The following is a 16,519-nucleotide window of genomic DNA, read 5'->3' as shown; positions in this document are numbered from 1 at the left end:
AAACAAGAAACAAAAAGATGCAATTGCAGGATCTAAAGGAAATAGCTTCGAGTACTTACAACGCCGGAAAATACCTTAGTAGCCGAGATCCGGAGTGTGAGTACCTTTTACCTTTCCTCCCCGGCAACGGCGCCAGAAAAGTGCTTGACGCGTAGTTGACGAGGGAGGAAAAGTGCTTAGTTGCCGGGCTTGCCAATGTGTGAGTGCCGTTTACCTTCCCTCCCCGGCAACGGCGCCAGAAAATAGCTTGATGTCTACGTTCCCCCTCCTTTCCTGTAGACAGTGTTGGGCCTCCAAGAGCAGAGGTTTGTAGAACAGCAGCAAGTTTTCCCTTAAGTGGATCACCCAAGGTTTATCGAACTCAGGGAGGAAGAGGTCAAAGATATCCCTCTCATGCAACCCTGCAACCACAAAGCAAGAAGTCTCTTGTGTCCCCAACACACCTAATAGGTGCACTAGTTCGGCGAAGAGATAGTGAAATACAGGTGGTATGAATATATATGAGCAGTAGCAATGGTGCCAGAAAATAGCTTGCGGGCGTGTAGTTGATGGTGGTAGTATTGCAGCAGTAGTAACACAGTAAAACAGTAAACAAGCAGCGATAGCAGTATTTAGGAACAAGGCCTAGGGATTACACTTTCACTAGTGGACACTCTCAACATTGATCACATAACAGAATAGATAAATGCATACTCTACACTTTTGTTTGATGATGAACACATTGCGTAGGATTACACGAACCCTCAATGCCGGAGTTAACAAGCTCCACAATAATGCTCATGTTTAAGTAACCTTATAGTGTAAGATAGATCAATAGACTAAACCAAGTACTAACATAGCATGCACACTGTCACCTTCATGCATATGTAGGAGGAATAGATCACATCAATATTATCATAGCAATAGTTAACTTCGCAATCTACAAGAGATCATGATCATAGCATAAACCAAGTACTAACACGGTGCACACACTGTCACCTTTACACACATGCAGGAGGAATAGAACTACTTTAATAACTTTGCTAGAGTAGCACATAGATGAATTGTGATACAAAACTCATATGAATCTCAATCATGTAAAGCAGCTCATGAGATCATTGTATTGAGGTACATAGGAGAGAGATTAACCACATAGCTACCGGTACAGCCCCGAGCCTCGATGGAGAACTACTCCCTCCTCATGGGAGCAGCAGCGGTGATGAAGATGGCGGTGGAGATGGCAGCGGTGTCGATGGAGAAGCCTTCCGGGGGCACTTCCCCGCTCCGGCAGCGTGCCGGAACAGAGACTCCTGTCCCCCAGATCTTGGCCTCGCGATGGCGGCGGCTCTGGAAGGTTTCTGTGGTTTTCGTCCAACGCATCAGGGTTTTCGATCCAGGGGCTTTATATAGGCGAAGAGGCGGCGCAGGAGGGTCGAAGGAGCGACGACACCATAGGGCGGCGCGGCCAGGGCCTGGGCCGCGCTGGCCTATGGTCTGGGGGCCCAGTGCCCCCCCTCTGGTCCTTCCCGGGTGTTCTGGATGCTTCCGGTGAAAATAGGAACTTGGGCGTTGATTTCGTCCGATTCCGAGAATATTTCGTTACTAGGATTTCTGAAACCAAAAACAGCAGAAAACAGGAACTGGCACTTCAGCATCTTGTTAATAGGTTAGTTCCAGAAAATGCACGAATATGACATAAAGTGTGCATAAAACATGTAGATAACATCAATAATGTGGCATGGAACATAAGAAATTATCGATACGTCGGAGACGTATCAGACACCAGCGGAGGCTCCTCCGTCAACTCAGCATAGCGCGAATATGGAGGACCGCGTGGACGCAGAGGAGGCTGTGGCTACAGCAGCCGCGTCCATGATCGTCATCAGTGCGGTGGCGGCAACAGGCATCGTGGAGGAGGCAGGAGTAGTAGCAAGGACCGCGACCTCGTCACCTGCCAGATTTGCGGCAAGCCAAGGCACGAAGCCTGGAAGTGCTGGCACCGCTACTCCGAAGATGAAGAAGAAGAGGAGAAGGGCGCCAATGTTGCATCGTATGGCGTGGACACCAACTGGTATGGCGATACCGGTTCCACCGACCACATCACCGGTGAGCTCAACAAGCTCACCATGAAGGAGAAATACACCGACCGTGAGCAAATTCATGCGGCCAATGGATAAGGTATGAACATTAGTCATGTTGGTCATGCAATTGTTAATAACCTCTCTAAATCCTTGCATCTAAAAAATGTCCTTCATGTTCCACATACCACACAAAATCTTATCTCAGTTCATCGCTTTACTAGAGATAATCAAGTTCTTATTGGATTTCACCCGTGGTATCTCTATGTCAAGGATCAGGCAACGAAGAAAGTTCTTCTTAAAGGATGATGTGTGCGAGGCCTCTACCCATTGATATCTTCATCATCAATCAAGAATAAACATGTCTTTAGCATCACCAAGCCTTCAGCTTCGAGATGGCATAGTCGTTTAGGACACCCTCTTTTCATGTTGTTCAACAACTTCTTAGAAATTATGAACTCCCTTATTCAAATAAATCTAGCATTGAGTCAGTTTATGACTCTTTCCAAAGAACCAAAACCCATCAACTTCCTTATATGAGGTCTACTAGTGCATCTACCTATCCCTTGCAACTTGTGTTCTCCTATGTATGGGGACCAGCACCTATTTTTGTAGGAAAATATGAGTACTATGTAAGCTTCATCAATGATTTTAGTAAATTTTCATGGATTTATCTCCTCAAGAAAAAAAAACTGATGTATTTCAAGTATTTCATAATTTCCAGCAACTTGTTGAACGCTAATTTGATAGAAAAATTCTAACCATGCAATCTGATTGGGGTGGTGAATATGAAAAATTGAATTCCTTTTTTCAAAAGATAGGCATTGAACACCATGTGGCATGCCCTCATGCACACCAAAAAAATGGTTCTGCCGAAAGAAAGCATCGCCATATTGTCGAAGTAGGCCTTGCCCTTCTTGCAAATGCATCTATGCCACTCAAGTTTTGAGATGAAGCCTTCTTGACCGCCACACATCTTATTAACATGTTTCCTAGCAAAATAATTGATCATGAAACACCCATGGAATGCCTACTCCACAAAACACCAGATTATGCATCTCTTCGCATTTTTTGCTGTGCATGCTAGCCAAATCTTCGCCCCTTTAATCAAAGAAAATTAGCCTTCCGATCTAAAGAGTGTGTTTTTCTTGGTTATAGTCACATGCACAAAGGAGTCAAATGCCAAGATTTCACTTCTGGTCGAGTTTATATAGCTTGTGATGTTGTCTTTGATGAAACGGTGTTTCCTTTTGCTAGTCTACATTCCAACACTGGTGCTCGCCTTCGTCAAGAAATTATTCTTCTACCTGAATCACTCCGAAACTCACCGGTGTTATCTCAAGAGGGGGAACAACATTGCACTGATCTAAAACCTAATGTTTCTGTAATTCCTGGTGTTGTTGAAAGTGCTCTGCAGGAACAGCAGAATACAGGCAAAAATTCTGTAAAAACGGACCAGAAACGAGACAAAACGGAGCAAATCCAGAAGCTGACAGAAATCACGCAAGACATGAGGTGGATTCGCGTCGGATCACGGAAACCTCGGACAGCAGCAGAGAATCAGCGCCAGGATCCAGGAGCGTTTCAGCACCTTCCTCCCGATCTGCAGCAAGCCAGCCGGTGGGCGACACGTCACGCGGTCCCGCAGTGGAGACCCACAGGCGCAGGCATGCATCTGACGCGCGTGCAGACCGGTCGCCATCAACCGTGTCGCCACAGGCTGGCAGCCACCAGAACGACACCGCGTGGCACGCTTCGAGTCCAGCGCGCGGGAGTCTTCTGTGCATGGTGAATCTAGAGCTCAACCAGCAGCACCTCCAGCCCGGATAACAAGATCAAAAACTGGTAATGTTAAACCAAAAATTTATACTGATGGCACTGTGAGGTATGGTTTATCTTGCTCCACTACTGAACCTGAAACTTTGCAATTAGCTCTAGCTAATAAAAAGTGGAAAGAAGCTATGAATGATGAGTACAAGGCCTTAATGGAAAATAAAACATGGCATCTAGTACCACATAAAAAAGGAAACAAGTTAATAGATTGTAAGTGGGTCTATAGAATTAAAATAAAAGATGATGATACTATTGATAGATATAAGGCTAGATTAGTAGCAAAAGGTTTTAAACAACGATATGGTATAGACTATGAAGATACGTTTAGTCCTGTTGTTAAAGCTGCTACTATCAGACTTGTTCTAGCTGTTTCAGTATCAAAAGGATGGAGTTTGAGGCAACTAGATGTGAAGAACACGTTTCTCCATGGTGTTCTGGAAGAAGAGGTATACATGAAGCAGCCACCTGGTTATGAGAATCCTAATGCACCTTATCATGTGTGTAAACTTGACAAGTCACTTTATGGGTTAAAACAAGCACCAAGAGCATGGTTCTCTAAACTGAGCTCAAAGCTACAAGAGCTTGGTTTCCTGGCATCAAAGGCAGATACATCACTTTTTATATATAATAAGTTAGGTATCATAATTTTTGTGCTAGTATATGTTGATGACATCATTGTTACTAGCTTCTCCAACAAAGCAATCAGTGCACTCCTTCAAGACCTTAGTTCGGCTTTTGCACTAAAGGATCTTGGTGACCTACACTTCTTCTTGGGAATGGAGTTAAAGAAATTCAATCAAGGTATTATATTAACCCAAGAAAAATATGCTTCAGATTTGCTCAGCAGAGTTGGATTAAAGGGGTGCAAGACACTACCTACTCCATTATCAGCATCAGAGAAGCTTTCTGTCACTGAAGGAGAACTCCTAGGACCAGAGGATAGTACAAGGTATAGGAGCATTGTTGGAGCACTACAATATTTGACTCTCACTAGGCCAGATATAGCATTTTCTGTCAACAAGGTATGCCAGTTTCTCCATGCTCCCACTGTTGTACGTTGGACAGCTGTGAAGAGAATATTGAGGCATGTCAGTGGTACAGTAAGTCTTGGATTAACCTTTAAGAGATCTTCATCTGCATTGGTAAGTGCCTTTTCAAATGCAGATTGGTCATGTTGTGTAGATGACAGAAGGTCCACAAGAGGTTTTGTTGTATATTTTGGACCTAATCTGATTTCTTGGAGTGCTAGAAAACAGGCAACGATGTCAAAGTCAAGCACAGAAGCTAAATATAAATCTCAAGCAAATGCTACAACAGAAGTTATATGGATTGAGTCCTTATTGAAAGAACTCGGAATCCAAAGAAATGAAACTTCATGCCTATGGTGTGATAATATGGGTGGAACATATCTTTCTGCTAATCCTATATTTCATGCTAGGACTAAACATATTTAAATTGATTTTTATTTTGTAAGAGAAAGAGTAGCAAATAAACAGCTAGAGATCAGATTTATTCCATCCAAAGATCAGGTGGAGATGGCTTCACAAAAGCTCTACCAGCCCGGCAGTTCGAAGAGTTCAAGTACAATCTCAACCTTAAGAAGGATGTGATTAAGGAGGGGTGTTAGAGTACAACATGTACCTACCATATCTAGTGTTCACGACACGGAAGTTCAGATGAACCTAGACAAAAGTTCAGATAGAGATAGACGGTAGTTCATATACACATATTGTTGATCTGATCATTCTATAAGATCAAGATCAATCCCTTTCTTTTCTCTGTCTGTTGTAACCTTCCTTGTATCTATCTCTGCCGATTGTTGGCCTATATAAATTAACACGCAACCGATGGAAGTCCCCATCGTTCACACAAAAACCTCTAGCGATCACAGGCACCGCCGTCCCGTGGTGCTGCGAGGAGCCAGGCGTGGCCACGACCACCCAGGGCGACTCGAGCGGAAGCTGGCGGCGCAGTGGATTGCATGATGGCAGTGTGCGCCCACGCTGGTTGGCGGTGGCTGGCCTTGGCGGGCGGCCACCTCTGCAACACGGGTGGAGGCGCGGTGGTGGTGGCTCGTCTGGGCCCTAGCGGTGGCAGAGAGCTCGACGTCCAGCGAAGGTGATCTTCGGCTTTGCGGTAGTCCAGCGCAGCTGGGTAACCATGGTGGCGATGTGCTGCTACATGGCGGCGGGGCGCCGTGGTAGTTGAGTGCGGTCGGTGGCACACTCCCGCCCAAGATCTGGGCCCTTTGGGCCCCATCTCATCCTTGGTGGGCTGCGCCTCAACACAATGGTGGTGCCCCTGGTGAATGGAAGAGCGGGTATGTACTGGTGTCGGGGGCGGCGGAAACAGTGGCGTGCCTACTACAGTGCGGCAGTGGGACTTCACGGGCCCAATTTGGACTCAGTGGGGTTGGATGGTCTGGTGTGTCTCTGTTGTTGCATCCGGTCGGCTAACGTGGTGGTGTAGGTCGTTCCCTCTCGTGTTCTACTGTGTTGACACCCCTAGCATGTGCAGTGGTGAATCTAGGATTCACGTTAGGGTGGGGCAACTCGACATAATTTTGTCCTAATACCACAAATATTACATGAAAAACTACATGTATGAATTTACCAAAAATTAGTTGAATATGATTCATATGTCCATACAAGTAGCATAAATTCAATTACTACTTCTAAAATTTGCATACAGGAATATTCGCACAAACTACATGTTTTCGAAAAGAGATGCAATGTATCCTTCCTCTTCATGTTTCAACTCAGTTCAACAGTGCCAAAACACAAACTAATCTATCAATCCTCTAATTAGTCCCTAACGACTTGATATCTTGATCTACCATGGAAAAGCATCTCACAATGGCATGGCGGTAGAACCAAGCACCTACGGGGAGGAAGGTACTTTTCCCCACCTGAGCTCTCAACTCGCTACAGTAAATCGAGGGAGAGTCTCCAAAGTTCTTCGTCTCGCCGGCGGATTCGCCGCTCCCCTTCGCCTCCGGTGGCCATGTGGGCACTGCGAGGTGGAGGGGAGCTCCGGATCTGACCGTGCGTGTATATAGTAGGTTAGGTTTCCCGGGCGACGCTGGCGAGGTGGTGGCGGCGGCGGAGCTCTGGAGTTATGGTGCCGGTGCTCGATCCTCACCTTGGCGGCGCTCTTCGCGGCTCTGCTGGCGAGCTTTCGGCGGTGGTCTCGCGGGTGTCGCCCTGGCGAGGTGGGCTTCACCATGTCGCGAGTTTTGGTCCTCCCGGCTGCTTCCTCGTGCTCGCGTCGCTTGCTCCGGCGGCGCTGGCAAGTTTGTGGAGGACGGGGGCGACGGTTCTGGTTCTCCAGATCCTTGGCGTCCGTGTACAGGAGTCCAGGCGCCGCGGGTGGCCGAGGCGTTTCTTCAGCTGCTTCCCCCTCTTTGGTACAAGCTTCTGCAGGTCTCGTTGCTGGCTCCGGCCAGTAGGCCTGGCCTGTATGTCGGCGAGATACGGGGCGTGTCCCCCGCCGATTTGCGGTCAATCTCCTTCAGATCCCGGCGTCCGCGACGGGTGGAAACTGCGGCGACTTCAACGAGGTTCTTGCCTCTAAAGTATCTCTCCGGCAACACAGCTGCGGCCGGCGACGCTTCTTCTTGCTCTCCGGCGAGGCAGCGGATCGGGTTCTGCGCAGAAGATCCTAAGGGCCTAGTTGTTATTTTTTGTTTTTCCAGGGTTCTTTCTGTGTTGTGGGGACAGCTGTCCCATGTCTGGACTGTTCTTGTATTTTCCAGTTTCCTTACTTAATATAGTTCAGATATTTGGCTCAAAAAAAAAAAAAAGAACCAAGCACCTTACCTGACCAGAGAGAGGGCTCAAATTAAGATCAGAATATGTGCGTCGGGAGTAGCCCTTGAATGCCTATGTCGTGCCCGTCGCCGGCGGCACTGCAGGCTATGCCCCTTGCTACATACTGCTGAACCTGCTTACCGTCACCCTCCCTTAACCTTGCGATGCCTCGCCTTATAGTTCTTCCTTCTTTTTTCTGGTGACATGCATCGATCGGATCAGGCGACCAGATTCTGAGTTAGATCGGGACTCAGCTCCGGTGGTTTGTGTTAAAGTATATTTGGTAGTTACAGATTATACGGGATTGTATTAGAATTGTTTCCATATTCTCCCTAGGAGGTTTCTTAGCTTTCAAGTCTTGTACTTTATATATACTCGCCCATGAGGCGCAATACAACATCCAACATATTCCGCCAATCTCTCTCCCTCTCTATTGTTCTACATGGTAGCAGAGCGGCGCCGATCCTAACCTAGCCGCCGCCCAAGCTTTCGCGCCGCGCCGCCCCCGGGGAGGTCGATCTCCATGATCTACTCCGGGGGCCGCGCAACCCGTATGAGGGTTCGTCCGCTGATCCGTTGATCCGCTGCCCTCGAGGTTTTTTTTCCCAATCCGTAGATCCGCCGGTCGCTCGACCGGCATTTTCTTTTTTGGTTTTACCGATCATAGATCGGATTGGGTCGCCCACCGCCGCCGTCACCACGTGCCTCTACTCCAACCTCGGCATCGACACTGCACCGGCTCTTCCCCATCATGCGCCCTACGCCGGCCACCGCGGTCGATTCGCTAGCTGGCCGCAGCGCCTGCCTTGGTAGGCTGTCGCGGCCGGCTCGCCCGCGTCGTCTCCGCCTCGGCCGGCCTGCCTCCATCTACCGTGGGGCATGGCTGCATGCGATGCACATGGGACGCCGTTTGCGTCGCAGCCGGCCGCCCTCGCCTGCACGGTCTCCATCGCCGGTCCATCTTCGCCGTCATCGCCCGGGACTACACCGACAACGCCGCAATCAACTCTGATATGCGCGTCGTCCATGCCATGGCGCGCGTAGCGCCGCCGTCGGTCTGATCAACCGACCGCGCGCACGTCTCCGCCAAACACGTCCCCGAGCATGCGCCTACCACCGATCGAGCTACGGGCTGCCGCTCCGTCGCCCCTTCGGGCCGCAGCGCCGCCGCCTTTGGTCCATGCTACCGGCCTCCAACGCGCCTTCCAAGGCGTGTACGTTGCTGGTGGCCTCCCGCCGTTGCATCGACTCGCGCCCTGCAGCTACGCCAGCCCCTCGGGCCGAGACGTCGCCGCACGCAGTCTACTTCGCCGTCCCCGCGCACCGACGTTCCAGGCTACTACCGCGCCGCCCCATCGGCGCAGGTCGCCACCGTCAGCGCAAGGTCTACGTCAAGCCGCCGGGTTCCTCCTCGCCAACTTCGAGTACCGCCGCCGCACCTCCACAGGTACCCTGCATGACCACTCTGGTCGTCGCAGGCCTCGCCGACCACCTCTACAGTCTAGGCATCCAGCATGGTCACTCCTGGTCACCGCTGGTTTCGCCGCCTTCTACGTCTCCGTCCACCACGACCTCGCGGTCCATGATGGTCCCTTCCCTCGCACGCCCGGTATTGGCAACACCGACGCGTGCCTTCATCCCCGACGCGTCCCCGAGCCTGGCAAGCTCGGGCCAGCGCCTCGTCTTCATCGGCTTCGACAACGTCTTCATCGGCATCGACTCTTCTACGACTGCCTCGACCGCGTCGCCGACTTCGTCTTTGCGTACTCGGTTCTGGCAAAACCGGAGTATGCCTTCGTCCCCGACGTGCGCCTAGTTCTGACAAAACTAGGGCAGCACCTCGTCCTCGACGGCTCGGACTGCATCGACTTCGGCATCGACCATCTCCACGACTGCCTCGGCGCGTCTCCGTCACTCTCCTCACACACCACCTCGCCTGCGGCTACATCGACACTGTCACCCGGCCACGACATCAACCACGGCAATCCCTCGCGCGGCTCCCTCGACCAAGGTTGCAACACCCACGCTTTTAGCTACCTCGACATCGGCACAAAGGGCTACCACCTCTCGCCTGCGCCTCACCAGTTTTCTCTACAGTCCAAGCATCCGCGACGCAACTCCGTCCACGATGCTCCCGCTATGACTGCGGGGGAGTGTCAGCCCGTTGGTTCCTACCTTCGTCTTCTCTCCAGTATGACCGTCCGCGATGCTACTGTTGTTCACGTCGCTACCGCTACGACTGCGGGGGAGTGTTAGAGTATATTTGGTAGTTATAGATTACACGGGATTGTATTAGGATTGTTTCCATATTCTCCCTAGGAGGTTTCTTAGCTTCCAAGTCTTGTACTCTATATATACTCGCCCATGAGGCGCAATACAACATCCAACATATTCCGCCAATCTCTCTCCCTCTCTATTGTTCTACAGTTTGGGATTTTGTGAAAACGGTGCAATCGCGGAACGTGGGTAGCGTTTTCACTGCCTCGGCTAATCCTTAGGATTTTTCTTTACGTCCAGATAAAATATATATGGGCCAAAAGGCTGAATTCTTAGGGTGGGGCGCCCCAGCCTTCCACCCTGCTGGATCCGCCCATGAGCATGTGTTCCTTGTTCTCGGTCTTACCGGCCTCGCAACATGGGTCACGGACGACAGTGGTGATTGCAAGACCGTGGTGGCGTGTGCTGGTGGGTGGCAAGGTTCGTGTAACGCTATGGATCGTCCGGAAGTGTGGTTTTTTGGGGGGTTGGGAGAAATCCCTGTCGTCTCTCCACCGACGCAGTGGCACCTATGGGTGTTGACGTTCTTCCTGAAGGGCTTCGGGTGTACATCTTCCCCATCTCCCATTGCGTGCCGGGGGAAACCATAGGTCCAATCCAGCAACAACACAGTCATCATTGCTTTCCTTCTTAAAGGTGTTGTTTGGTACGCAACGCTTTGCAGTACTAGGAGCATAGTGGAAATCTTACGGAGAGCGTAACGATTGCGAGACATCTTCGCTTTGGTCGAGGCACCAATGTCTCATTTGTTTTCTCTTCTTTTTTCTTTTTTGTTTCATTTGAGTGTGATGTGTGTTGTATCGATTGTTCGTTGTATTAATATAGCGAGGTGAAAGTCTGTTTCAAGGAGAAACCATAATAAGTACGAAAAAAATTATGCTTCGTGGATAGGCAACCCGATAATGAGCTTGTTTCCAACGCGAAATGAAGCACGATATTGCTCGGAACCTGATCGATCGGGAGTTGGAGTCCTGGACGGCTGTGGTGAAGGAGATGAACAGGCTGGGCTGCGTCTGGGCCGTCGCTCAGTCAGATCATACGTACTCCTCCACCACGCCGTGGCCGGCCGGCACTGCCGAGGACCAGAGGTTGACGATGGCCTCGACGTAGACAAAGTTGTGGTGAGGTGTTCACATAGTATATACAAAAACCGAGTAGCCGACCTTGACAAGAAGGACGTCTCCATGTTACAATCGGAGTCCGACTCGCACGCTGCCTACCTGGCAGTATATATAGGCGAAGGGCTAGACAGGGTGATGGCACCGGTCCAATCTCAATCGATAGCAAAGACAGGTCAAGATCGATCAACTATTCTTCTCCACAAATTAACCAAAGCTAGAGCTCCATCGACAGTTAATTTGATCCACGATGACGAAGGCAACGGAAAGATCCATTGATCGTATTTACAGTATGGTCCATACACTCGTCATGCAGAAGGCGATGATGAAAAGATCGGCGCATCAACAAGCGCTAAGTGCATCCTCATCGTCGCTGTGGACGGCGGCGGACGACGACAAGTTCTTTGACGCTTTGTGCTTGCAGCCCGCCGACGCCGCTGTTCCTGTGAACGAAATCCGCCCGATCACCTCCGCCGATCGGCCGAATCATTCAACCTATGATGATGAACTCGCTGCAGACTCCTCCGAGACGCCCATGGCGGATTATGAGTTGACCAACGCGTACTGTGATGATCTCCTGGAGACGGACGGTGAGGACTTATTGGCGGCCGAATTCGACTTCGACTTCGGCTTCGACGCCACCACAGAGAATCCGGACACCGATTCGACCTGTCAAGAACACGCTTCGGACTCCATGGTGACCGAGACGACGGTGACGGATGACAAGGTGAAGGTGTGTGCCTACTTCGATCTTTTGAACTGGGGGTGGGGGATCCAGGAGCAGCAGCAGGAGATAGACAAGACCGCCAACATTGCAGTCAGGGTGTTGCCGGCTGAGATCCAATCCCAGCCAAGCGATTTCTCGGAGATGGAGACCGCGATGGTGGAGGATGATGCTGAAGAGAAGAGCCACACAATCGCAAACACTTTCCAACATTTGGCCATCCGGTGATCCATCTTATCGCACAGAATCATCAACATGTATTGATCGATCTCAAAATCTCTAGACAACTGTTATGTGGATCCGAAATAGGCGCGTATTCAGGGATAAAACCTCGACATCAGGGGAGGTCTAGGTGGAATGGAGTCAACAGACCGTGTAGGATGTTTTTCTGTTGATGATTTTGAATACGTGGTGCCCCGTCCGTGGTGGCATCAGATCGAGCTGCCGCTCTTTCACCTCTGTACTACTCTAACATGTTAGATGTATATATCTATATATTGTAGTTTCCCCATATGTTAGGAGCTTTCTGCATATGTGCACCTATACATGTACTATGTATTGTGGCCTTTGGCCCCCTGGTAATACAACAAGCATATTGCCCTAACATAATATCAGAGCCAAAAAGAAATTGATCCTCTAAATTCTCCGGCCGTTGCTTGTTCCGTCGGCCGTCCCATCCCTTGTCCTCGATCTATGTTGCTTCGATCTCCCTGGCTGCTCTTCGTCCCGCGAACCCTGGCTGCTCTTCGTCCCGCGCGTGGATCCCTGCCCGCCCGCTCGTCCCGCGCGGTCTCCCGCGCCTGCTCTCGAGGCGCCCGATTCCAGGCGCCACACACCCCGCGTCGCCTGCACTCCGTCGCCCGTCGCCCGTCCCGCGCGTGGCCTGGCCCCGATCGATCTTCTTCGTCACCCGTCAATCCCTGCTCTCCGGCCGCACGCGTGTGCCAATCTCCCTGCCCCCGCTCGTGGTAGCCAATCTTCCTGCCGCTCAATCTCCCTGCTGCCCCCCGATCGATCTCCCTGCTCTCCTGAGATCGATCTCCTTCCTGCAGTTGACTTCCGTCTGAGATAAAAAAAAAAGCAAAAAAAAAGAAAGAGCTATGTCTTCCTCGGGCTATGTTGTGATCCCTCGCTGCCCGCTGATCTTCGATGGCGCGAATTACCCTGATTTCGATGCCTTTATGCGCGTCCACATGCGCGGTCTTCGTCTTTGGGGTGTGCTTTCTGGCGAGGTCTCCTGTCCGCCGCGCCCTGTTGCTCCTACGGTGCCTGTTGCACCGCCACCTGTTGCCCTTGCCCCTGATGCTACTCAGGCGGATAAGGATGCAGCCAAGAGTGCTGATGACACTGCTCTGGCTGATTATGACCGAAAGGTCCAGGACCACTCTACTGTCGTTGCCACTTACCGGCTGGATCTGACTGAGTACACTCAGTGGATCGATGAGGATGCTCGTGCTGCTGCTGTTCTCACCTCCAGTGTTCTGCCTCACTATGCTGCTGAGTTTATGGGTCTTCCCACCGCTGCTGCTCAGTGGGCTTTTCTTCGCCAGTGCTATCAGCCGTCTGGGGATGCTCTCTACCTATCTATGGTCCGCCAGGAGCATGCCCTTCAGCAGGGTGATTCTACTATTGATGAGTTCTACACTCAGAGTGCTGCTATTTGGCGTCAGCTTGATTCTCTCCGTACAGCTGTGTGTGCCACCTGTCCCTGCTGTCTGACTGTGCGCGCGGATCTGGAGTTTCAGCGCGTTTTTGAGTTCTTGTTGCGGCTCCGTAAGGAGTTTGAGCCGCGCTGGGCCCAGCTGCTTGCCCGTGGTCGTGTTCCGCTCTCTGAGGTACTTGCTGAGCTTCGTGCTGAGGAGACTCGTCTTCGTGGTGCTGGTCTTCTTGAGGTTCCCTCTGTTCTTGCTGCTCGTGGCCCTCCTGTGCCGTCTGCTCGTGGACCTCCTATGCAGCCGGCTTCGTTGCGGCCTCCGGCACAGCGGATACTTCCTACTCCTCCATTCCAGGGTCAGCGTCAGCCCCAGCAGCCTCGTGATTCGACGTCACCTCCTTGCACCTACTGTGGCAGGCCTGGCCACACTATCTCTACTTGCTGGCAGAGGGATCCCAGCTTACGCCCGCCGCATCTTACTCGTCGTCAGGCTGGTTCTTCAGGATCTTCTGCTGTTGCGCTATCTGATCAGGACATTATCCGTGGTCTTCGTGGTCTGCCACCGGTACATGTGCTCTTCCTCGACGGGTACTGCTGGTTCTGTGCCTGGCTCTTCTGGCACCACGCGACCACCACCTTCCACACAGTCAGGTACGTCATCCCCGTGGTATCTGGATTCTGGAGCTTCTTTTCATATGACCTCTGCGTCTTCTACTCTTTCTGCTCTTCGCTCTCTTATTTCGTCTGTTCGTGTTATCACGGATGATGGTAGCTCTCTCCCTGTTTCCAGTCGAGGCACCATTTCTACTACCTTTTTCTCTGTTCCTGATGTTTCTCATGTTCCTAGTCTTAAGATGAACCTGTTTTCCGCTAGTCAGCTTACTGATTCTGGTTGTCGCGTCATTCTTGACGCTGATTCTTGTGTTGTTCAGGACCGCCGTACACAGGCCCTGGTTGGAGTTGGCCCTCGCAGCCTTGAGTCCCCGGGGCTCTGGGAGTTAGACTGGCTTCGCGTTCCTTTTACTGCCACTTCATCTACCAGTTCTCCTGCGGTTGCTGCTTCTGTCACTGGATCTTTTCAGCAGTGGCATCATCGGCTGGGTCACCTCTGTGGCTCCCGTTTATCGTCATTAGTTCGTCGTGGTCTTCTGGGGTCTGTCTCAGGAGATGTGTCTTTGCATTCGTGTCAGGGTTGTAGGCTAGGCAAACAGATTCAGCTTCCCTATCCTACTAGTGCATCTGTATCCCAGCGACCTTTTGATTTAGTTCATTCGGATGTTTGGGGTCAGGCTCCCTTTCCTTCGAAAGGGGGTCATCGATACTATATTTTGTTTATTGACGATTTTTCGCGATACACCTGGTTGTTTCTTATGCACTCTCGCAGTGAGGTGCTTTCTATTTATCAGCGTTTTGCAGCCATGGTTCGTCCTCAGTATTCCACGCCTATTCGTGTGTTTCGTGCTGACTCTGCAGGAGAGTATATCTCCCAGCACCTGCGTGGTGTTCTTGCTGAGCAGGGCACCCTTGCCCAGTTCTCGTGTCCCGGCGCCCATGCTCAAAATGGTGTCGCCGAGCGTAAGCATCGTCATATTCTTGAGACTACCCGTGCTATGATGATTTCTTCCTCTCTTCCGCTGCATTTCTGGGCTGAGGCTGTCGCTACGTCGACTTACCTCATTAACATCCAGCCTTCTGCTGCCCTTCAAGGTGGCATTCCTCTCGAGCGTCTTTCCGGTTGCTCTCCAGATTACTCGACACTTCGTTTATTTGGTTGCGTTTGCTACGTTCTTCTCCCTCCTCTCGATCGCACCAAGCTGACCGCTCATTCTGTTGAGTGTGTTTTTCTCGGATACAGTGATGAGCATAAGGGCTATCGCTGTTGGGACCCCGTTGGTCGTCGGATGCGCATCTCTCGTGAGGTCACGTTTGATGAGACGCGTCCCTTCTATCCTCGTCCCACCTCGGGTACTTACCCGGTGGATGATATCTCTTTTCTTCTTTTTCCGGATGCACCCCCTGCTATCCCGTCTCCTCCCCCTCCTAGTCCTGATGCGCCCCCTTCGGCGCCATCCTCTCCTCTGTCTTGTCCACCTAGTACTCCTCGTTCTCCGGCTTCGGATCCTTCTGATGCTGTCCCTTCTTCCGCTTCTTCTGATGAGTTGTCCTCTGCTGATGACCTTCCCCCTTCACGGCCTGTCCGTCAGCGTCGTGCTCCAGCTCGTTACTCTCCTAGTCAGTATGGTCTCTCTATCGTTTCCGAGCCGACTTCTTATCGGGATGCCGAGCGTCATCCTGAATGGCAGCTTGCCATGGCTGAGGAGATCGCTGCGCTTGAGCGCACTGGCACTTGGGATCTTGTTTCTCCACCTTCTGGTGTTCGTCCTATCACGTGTAAGTGGGTCTATAAAATTAAGACTCGCTCTGATGGATCTCTTGAGCGCTATAAAGCGCGTCTTGTGGCTCGTGGCTTTCAGCAGGAGCACGGCCGTGACTATGATGAGACTTTTGCCCCTGTGGCTCATATGACTACTGTGCGTACCCTTCTTCTTGTCCGTTGCCTGTTTCCTCCGCTGGTCTGTCTCCCAGCTTGATGTTCAGAATGCTTTTCTTAATGGCGAGTTGAGTGAGGAGGTTTACATGCAGCCTCCTCCTGGGTATTCTGTTCCCAATGGGATGGTTTGTCGTCTTCGACGTTCTCTCTATGGTCTCAAACATGCCCCTCGTGCCTGGTTTGAGCGCTTCGCCTCTGTGGTGAGTGCTGCTGGTTTCTCTCCTAGTCTTCATGATCCAGCACTTTTCGTTCACACTTCTCCTCGTGGACGTACTCTTCTTCTTCTCTATGTTGATGATATGATCATTACTGGTGATGATCCTGAGTATATTGTCTTCGTCAAGGTTCGTCTTCGTGATCAGTTTCTTATGACTGATCTTGGTCCTCTTCGCTATTTTCTTGGCATTGAGGTTTCCTCCACTTCTGATGGCTTTTCTATCTCTCAGGAAAAGTACATTCAGGATCTTCTTGCTCGTGCTGCTCTTGGGGATGAGCG

This window comes from Lolium perenne, chromosome 3 (genome assembly GCF_019359855.2).
Source record: "Lolium perenne isolate Kyuss_39 chromosome 3, Kyuss_2.0, whole genome shotgun sequence".
NCBI lineage: Eukaryota > Viridiplantae > Streptophyta > Magnoliopsida > Poales > Poaceae > Lolium > Lolium perenne.
Note: the sequence above shows the minus strand (reverse complement) of the source record.